General features: G+C 43.4%; 1 long non-coding RNA gene across 3 annotated transcripts; it reads right to left on the reverse strand.

The window, feature by feature from the left end:
* Positions 1–1789: 1789 nt before the first annotated feature.
* On the reverse strand, positions 1790–5942 carry LOC114772235 (uncharacterized). 3 transcript variants are annotated; one of them, XR_003743924.1, is made up of 3 exons: positions 5914–5942; positions 4286–4422; positions 1790–1860 (listed from the first exon to the last, which is right to left on the reverse strand). It is a non-coding gene; the product is annotated as an uncharacterized LOC114772235 (long non-coding RNA). The 3 variants fall into 3 exon arrangements; XR_003743925.1 differs by lacking the exon at positions 1790–1860 and adding an exon at positions 3433–3450; XR_003743923.1 differs by lacking the exon at positions 1790–1860 and adding an exon at positions 3601–3626.
* Between the last annotated feature and the right edge of the window lie 2843 nt (positions 5943–8785).

Consider the following 8785-nt stretch of genomic DNA (forward strand, 5'->3'; position numbering starts at 1 on the left):
CAAGGAGCCAACAGTCACCAGGAGGCCACTGCGCAAGATCCTCCCAAGAGTAGCAGGTCACACTGGTAAGACATTAAGAAATAATACTGTGTTTTCAGTATTCTACTGATTTCTGATTCTAATTTCTAAAAAGTTTGTTGTGAGTTTTTGATCACTCAAGATCAATAAAAAGATTAAAAAAAATTTTAAAAATTAAAAACCCAGAGGTGTAGCCCACTGTAAATCCAATATAAACATACATGGTCAATTTGAAGGTATCAAAGTTAGTAAATAAAAAAAAAAATCTCAATGTATTCATGTCACTGTACTACTCAGGTATACCGTGGGCATGTGTGAGGGTCACCAACTCCCTTCCAGCTCTGCCGTGGAGCAGGCCATGTATGCGGCAGGTGCAAGATGCTCCACAGGCACCCAATCAGGAAGCTAATCAGGAGATCAGACTTCCTGAGGACGCTGTAATGGAGCTGAGCTCCATTCCTGGCATCCAGGACCTGGCTGTGGAGATGGGCTTCCTGCCTCCATGCAGCAGGCAACAGGATGGTCCTGCCATGCCTCTGCCCAGCGTGGTTCCAGTCACCTCCGTCACCGGCGCTCATCAGCCTTCCACCAGCACATCTGAGAGCGAAGAGGAGCGCTGGATTCTTCGGGTACGCCACCATCTTCAGGAGCCCTACTACAGAGAGGTGGCGCGAATAGCTGCACTTCAGAACCAGATGGAGGAAGAAATGATGAACAGCGACCCGGCAGCAGACAGTCCACAGGAATCCCAGGAGATTGGTCTTCCCGAAGACGTCATCGAGGAGCTGAACTCCATTCCTGGCATCTGGGACCTGGCTACGGAGATGTGCTTCCTTCCTTCACCTTACTAGTACCACTATTAGTAATACTAGCAGTACCAATAGTGATCACTAGTACAGGTAAGTATTAAGGTAAGTATTTAGTAACGGGCGACACGGTGACATTGTGGTTAGCACCTTGTCTCGCAGCAAGGAAATTTCCTTCTGTGTGGAGAATTGGCCTGTATCTCCCCGTGCCAGCGTGGGTTTTCTCCGGGTTCTCCGGTTTCCCCCCACAAAACACTAGGTCAATTGGAGATGAATTGGACACGATTTGGAATTCATCCTAACCTGTAAATTGCCTGTATATGAGGCGCCCCCTCTGTCATTTATCAAAGAAAACCTCGCACATACACTACCTTTCCTCTTACGTCTACATACAAACCTCGCACATACGCCATATATTCCTGACGCTTCTACATGCAAACTTCGCACATACAAACATCTATTTTCTTGAAATATGGTCTAGGGGGCGCCTCATACTTAACTTAAATACTTAAATAATTAACAGTGGTAGCAAAAAAAGCCAAAAAAAAAAAGGCTCCGGTGGTGGCACACCTGACCTTCATGATCAGGGCGGGGTTTCAACTCCCTGTGGAGTCTGTTTTTCAGAGTGGCTGTTTGCTAGTGTTTATATACGCAATTTAAAAACACTTCCTGTTTACTTGCATTACATGAGGCTAACTCCCTAATCCAGCATGATTTACGTTCAAAAACGATTCATACTGTCTCCTGTATCTGTGAAATTCTTTTACGGTGAACATTAAACTTCACTCGCCCAAGCAGGTTGGTGGTCTATTAAAACCAGCCGTTAATGGTAACTAATGTTTCTTCCACTTGGAATGTTGATTTTATGTCCCTCTGACTCGTTTCAGTAGTTCTGGAGACAATCCTGGAGCGGCTTGTGGGGGAGAGGACTCATCCCTGAGGACAGTCCATGTGCGAAACCTGGATCCTGATGGCCAGCAAAGGTTTTGAAGGTGGAAGAGGAGATGCAGTCTGGACCTGGTGCTTTCCTTGTGTCCTGTTTGTGGAAGACATAACATCTAAATAATGAAAAATTAAAAAATGAAATCTTTAAATGTCTGTTGTCTTTCACTATGTGGACAAACAACTGTTAGATGATGAGGCAAAAATTGAAGATAATTGCATTAAATTAAAGTAGTTAAAAATAAGAAATAAAAGACCTTCCTTAAAGAGACCGATGGGCTCCAGTTCAGCAATCAAAAACCATCATCCCCCCAAAACTGTTTGAGAAACTCAGCAAGATGACGTTAGTGGCGTTTCCCCCCCTCTTTCTAATTGTTCACGTTCCTGACCTAGACCAGGACGTAACAGTGCATTAGCGAATAGCAGCGTGCTAATCACTGTTATAATGTACGGATTTTTGTGTTTATAATTTTTCTTTATGTTTGCTGATTTAAATTTTGTCTATTTATCTTAGTTCTCAGGACATACTGAAGATGCACAAAATGCCTGTTAAAAAGGGAATTGCTTGTGTCTCGTGATTAACTGAGCAGAGTTACAGGCCCCGTAATCATAAGGCTGCAAGTTCAAATCCTGAACCGCCAAGGTGACACTGATGTGCAACTGAGCAAAGCACCGTCCCCACACACTGCTCCCAGGATGCCTTTCATGGCTGCCCATTGCTCACTAAGTGTGATGGTTCAAAGCAGAGGACACATTTCATTGTGTCACCATGTGCTGTGCTGTGTAACATGGGTGGAGGTGTTTTCCTGCAAAGCGTTGCCACGGGTGGGGCAGTAGCAAAGGCTTTAATCAATGAAATTATCCCTTGGTGGGTCATTATTTCAAGCGACATTTTGTTAATGAGGCCTCAAATGAACTAAGTGCCATGTTGGGGTTCAAGTTGAAAACACACTTGGCATCCACCAGTCTGGGGGTGGATCTTTTTCAATAAAATCTTTTTTCAATAAACTCATCTGGAAAACTTCTTCCGCGGTCCACACCTTCCTTCCTTGTGTGGTGAAAATTTTCTTCTACATGTGTCAGGAATGGATGTCACTAGACTTAAGAGCATAGCCTCTGATTTTGTCAGGTTGATTTTATATCAAGAGAACTCACTAAATAATAAAATGATTTCAGTAAAATGAGGGATAAATATTCGTGGTTGGGACAGAAACAAACAATATGTCGTCCACTATACAATGATATCTTGGGCATCCTTTCACTAATCTGAATACCAGGAATTCTAGTGCATCCGCTCTTATGGCCTGTGCTAGTGGTTCAATAGTGAAAGAGAAGAGGCTGAGAAGATCATCCTGCCTATTTCCACGGGTTGAGAGCAAAACTACTGGAATTGTAGTTCAAACTGCTGCAACTGGCCTATTATACAGAACTTAAATCTATTTAATAAATTCTCCCCCAAATCATCTGGCAGCATTATTTAAGAGGATGTGTGTCTGTGTCTTGAATAAATCCATGAAAATATTGGCCAGTTCAGCATGTCTCTTACTTAAGTGTGGAACCTCAGCACCAGGTTTGAAGACATCAGAAAAAGGAAAGACTAAAAAATCCGGGGGACCTTGGTGTAATCTTGCACCGCACCGCACCGCACCCATTTCCCATTGCAGCAGTCTAAGAGAAACAGCTTCTGAAATAAATATACAAATAAAAGTGGTGAAATATGAACCCGGATTAAAGTGACACCCACGTCAGGGTCATGTGTGCATCATGAGGCTTCAATACAGACAAAGGAAACAAAACGAGGGTCCTGCAGTGCCATCAGTGACTGCTGCCTCCAGTCTCGATGCGGTGGGAAAACCTGACCTTGTAAATGAGTGAAAGAGAGGGGATCTTTACTGCCATCTAGTGGACAGAAGAAATCATTGCAATGAAAAATTCCTAAAGATGTACTTTTCCTCTATTAAACACTAAAAAGTAGATAATTGAAATATGATATTTCAAGAATGAATCTATGCAACCTCTAAAAATAATTAAAATGAATAAAATCGAGTTGCTAAAGGCTTGTTTAAGTTTTGGAAAAAATAATTACTTTATTAATTTAAAAATAATTACACTCACAAATATATTAAACATGTATTTACACCAAAAAATCTTGATTTTCAGTTCTGATAGGCAACGGTGCAATTATGAAAAAGTTAGGTTTAAAGAATTGTTTGTTTAAATTTGTGGCTCTTGATTGGCTGCTCAGTGCTGTTACATATGAAGGTATGTTTATAACAGCCTGTTGCTAAGCGACACAAAAAGTGACAGAAAGTGACATTTTCTGGACTCTTGTTTTTTCTCTACTTCTGTGCTTTCTTCAGAAGAAAAATTGAACTTTTAACCCAAAAGCCTTTTTAAAGGCTAACTACTTTTTCTGTTTTACTGCTATTATTAATTATTTTACTGTTTAGACTTGATAACTAATTTAGTTTGTATTTTCTGCTTAGCTTAGCATAATTTAGCTTAGCATCATTTATTACCTGTAAAGCTTTCTTTTCAGGAGACGGAGAGAGAGATTTCTTTAAGAGAAGGATGGGCCGGCCTCGGAAGAAGCCCAAGGAGCCAACAGTCACCAGGAGGCCACTGCGCAAGATCCTCCCAAGGGTAGCAGGTCACACTGGTAAGACATTAAGAAATAATACTGTGTTTTCAGTATTCTACTGATTTCTGATTCTAATTTCTGAGAGGTTTGTTGTGAGTTTTTGATCACTCAAGATCAATAAAAAGAAAAATTAAAAACCCAGAGGTGTAGCCCACTGTAAATCCAGTATAAACATATATGGTCCATTTGAAGGTATCACAGTCAGTAAATTAAAACAAAATAAAAAATCTCAATGTATTCATGTCACTGTACTACTCAGGTATACCGTTGGCATGTGTGAGGGTCACTAACTCCCCTCCAGCTCTGCCGTGGAGCAGGCCATGTATGCGGCAGGTGCGGGATGCTCCACAGGCACCCAATCAGGAAGCTAATCAGGAGATCAGACTTCCTGAGGACGCTGTAATGGAGCTGAGCTCCATTCCTGGCATCCAGGACCTGGCTGTGGAGATGGGCTTCCTGCCTCCATGCAGCAGGCAACAGGATGGTCCTGCCATGCCTCTGCCCAGTGTGGTTCCAGTCACCTCCATCACCGGCGCTCATCAGCCCTCCACCAGCACATCTGAGAGCGAAGAGGAGCGCTGGATTCTTCGGGTACGCCACCATCTTCAGGAGCCCTACTACAGAGAGGTGGCGCGAAGAACTGCACTTCAAAACCAGATGGAGGACAGTCCAGCAGCAGACAGTCCACAGGGACCCAATCGGGAAGCCAGTCAGGAGATTGGTCTTCCAGAAGACGTCATCGAGGAGCTGAACTCCATTCCTGGCATCTGGGACCTGGCTACGGAGATGTGCTTCCTCCTTCCACCTTACTAGTACCACTATTAGTAATACTAGCAGTACCAATAGTGATCACTAGTACAGGTAAGTATTAAGGTAAGTATTTAGTAACGGGCGACACGGTGACATTGTGGTTAGCACCTTGTCTCGCAGCAAGGAAATTTCCTTCTGTGTGGAGAATTGCCTGTATCTCCCCGTGCCAGCGTGGGTTTTCTCCGGGTTCTCCGGTTTCCCCCACAAAACAACTAGGCCAATTGGAGATGAATTGGACACAATTTGGAATTAATTTAACCTGTACATTGCCTGTATATGAGGCGCCCCCTCTGTCATTTATCAAGAAAACCTCGCACATACACTATCTTTCCTCTTACATCTACATACAAACCTCACACATACACCATATATTCCTCACGCATCTACATACAAACCTCGCACATACGCCATATATTCCTGACGCTTCTACATGCAAACTTCGCACATACAAACATCTATTTTGTTGAAATATGTTCTAGGGGGCGCCTCATACTTAAATACTTAAATAATTAATAGTAGTAGCAAAAAAAGCCAAAAAAAAAGGCTCCGGTGGTGGCACACCTGACCTTCATGATCAGGGCGGGGTTCAACTCCCTGTGGAGTCTGTTTTCAGAGTGGCTGTTTGCTAGTGTTTAATACGCAATTTAAAAAACACTTCCTGTTTACTTGCATTACATGAGGCTACTCCCTAATCACTTGGAATGTTGATTTTATGTCCCTCTGACCAATTTCAGTAGTTCTGGAGCCGGTCCTGGAGCGCTGTGGGGAGAGGACTCATCCCTGAGGACAGTCCATGTGCGAAACCTGGATCCAGAAGGTTTTGAAGGAGGAAGAGGAGATGCAGTTTGGACCTGGTGCTTTCCTTGTCTCTTGTTTGTGGAAGACATAACATCTAAATAAGAAAAAAAAAATTATCTTTAAATGTCTGTTGTCTTTCACTATGTAGACAAAGGACTGTTAGATGATGAGCAAAAATGAAGATAATTGCATTTAAATTAAAGTAGTAAAAAACAAAGAAATAAAGACCCTCCTTAAAGAGACCTATGGGCTCCAACTCATCATTGCCCCAAAACTGTTTGAGAAACTCAGCAAGATGGGACTGAGCACCTCCCTCTGCAACTGGACACTGGATTTCTTGTCAGTCTCAGGAAGACTAACCCACCCACCCACACACCACTCAGCGTCCACTGTTCCATGGTAGAAACTGTAATCAGTACCTGGGAGTTCACATCTTACACAACCTCACCTGGACCACCAGCACCACCTCCATCGGCAAAAAAGCCCAACGGTGTCTGCACTTTTGCGGCCAACCTGCCTCCACACATCCTCACCGTGTATATCTAACTGTATCTCCGCGTGGCTGCCAAGGAACATCTCACCCTCTGCTACAGGACCTCTTCCACAAGAGCTGCATCAGTAAAACTTCCAGTTTATTTATTTTCTTATTCCATTATATCTATTTGTTTTCTGCATTAATGTAAGCGGAGCCTCATCATGTCATATCTCTATATGCTGTACAGTATAGAGCGGAAATGACAGTAAGGTTTACTTTGACTTCGACTTGAGAAATGTCAATGTAGAGCTCGCTGTCCTGGTCCAGGATTTGGGGAAGCAGCTAAATGAACTGACTGTAAAATTCCTACAGGGACAGCGTGTGGTTTTGGGGGAACAAGACAAGTTGGTGCTGTGGAACATTCATCACTGTGGAACTGACATCGCTGAATGTCTGCAGACGCTTTATCAGCCTGGCGGCTGGCAGATCCAGCTGGATGTTTCCAAAGTGCTGTATGAAGCTCAGATGAAAAGGCTGATGGCCAGAACCAGAGGGAAGGGCAATTTAGCACAGGAGGGACAGGTCAGCGGCACAAGTGGAGCTTGTGGGGACAACATGGTCAGACCAGCAGAAACAAGAATGTCACAGTAAGGCCTGGAGGGGAAATGTATCCAGACTAAAGGTCACAATGAAGAGCCTGATCCCTCCTCCGCAATACAAGAGTCCAGCCAGAGCAATGAGGTGTCCAATCCAGATGATCAGTCTGAAGAAGTGGAGCTGGACCCGGACCAGGCACGCGCTACAGAGATGATCGGTCACTGTGATCAACAGGAAAGGTGGCTGGGGCAAGACAACAGTGGTGAGTGAGGTGTTCCGTGTTCCAAATACAGGAGCGTCAGGAAGTGCTCGGCGCATGCCGTGATATCCAAAACTTGCAGCCCAATTCCTTGAGCAAGTGTCAGGTCGATCAGGTCGATGTAACTCACAAATAAATCACGCATTCTTTTCATGTTACGAAAACCGCCACCCATTCCTAAATTGATATTTTTTATCAAGGATTCATTTATCATTTATTACCTGAATTTTAAAACTAGTCAGACACACCTCAGTTTGTTTTGGATCACAGGATCATTTTGTGTTGAAGCTATTAATAAAATGTTTTTATAATTCTATTAATACAAAATAAGTGGTGCAGAAAACCCATTACAATTTAGGTGTGTCTGATTAGTCCCTTGCAGCAGCACAATTCTACGTTGGTTTTGGGTTACAGGGTCAGTTTATGTGGAAGCTATTGAAAGTTAAAAACAGAAGTCTTTGTGCTTATAGTGAATTTATGAATATCGGTCGAATATCCAACCTGGAATTAATTTCACCTCAATCGCTGAACAGGCAGCATCAATAAGTCCATGTGTTCAAGTAACTGAATACAGCACTCAAAGGAACGACAAAATTTAGAAAGTTAAATACTTCAGTCGTGGAACACGCTGCTCTGTCAAATAAACTAAAAATGAGCGTGAACTTACAACGTAGTCATAACATGTTAAAGTAACAGTAGCAGTAACATCTCACAGTCCAGAGTGGAAATGTTGCAACAGTCTGAAGAACACTGCACTTTAATTACTGTGCGGTAATAAATGAACACACAGAAGATCTAAAGACAAACCCCTTCAGTGGCTCACATACTTTTAAGCTTGAACACACCTCTTAACTCGACAATGCAGAGACAATAGGCTGCGGCCCACCATCTTCTAAAAGGAGCCTGCTGACTGAGTTCAGGATGCTCCTGCATCACAAGATGAACCTTCTTGAACCTTCTGCCTGATTCCCAAAGAAATTGTTTTTAATGCACTTTCCTCCAACCTTCCCCATGCCCCCTTACCAGAGGGCAGGACCTGGGGCGCAATCGCAAGGGCAGAACTGTCTGTGGAGAACCTATGGTCTATTGGAGCCACACGTCACTGCGGAGAAGACTGGCTGGAGAGGAGTCAGGCCAAAAGAGGTCGTACTGGGAGAACGAGGATTGTATGTGGTGCAGGAAAAGGCAACGAGTGTTGGGAGCGCAGGGGTCAAAGAGCATCGGTGTCAAACATGAACAGGTACGAAAAATACAAACTTACTCGGCTTGAGGCAGTATCAGTCAGAAAATCACTTACATCACACGGGAAATAAGCAGCGTGTTAGTTTGCATCTGGTGTTTGTTTATTCCACCATTTTATGGAGTGCCATCTTCATTGTGGACCTGGAGCGGTACTGGGGTTGGGGTGGCACGGGTGACAGCCATGAAACTCCTAAAGA

Source organism: Denticeps clupeoides, unplaced genomic scaffold, assembly GCF_900700375.1.
Source record: "Denticeps clupeoides unplaced genomic scaffold, fDenClu1.1, whole genome shotgun sequence".
Taxonomy (NCBI): Eukaryota; Metazoa; Chordata; class Actinopteri; order Clupeiformes; family Denticipitidae; genus Denticeps; species Denticeps clupeoides.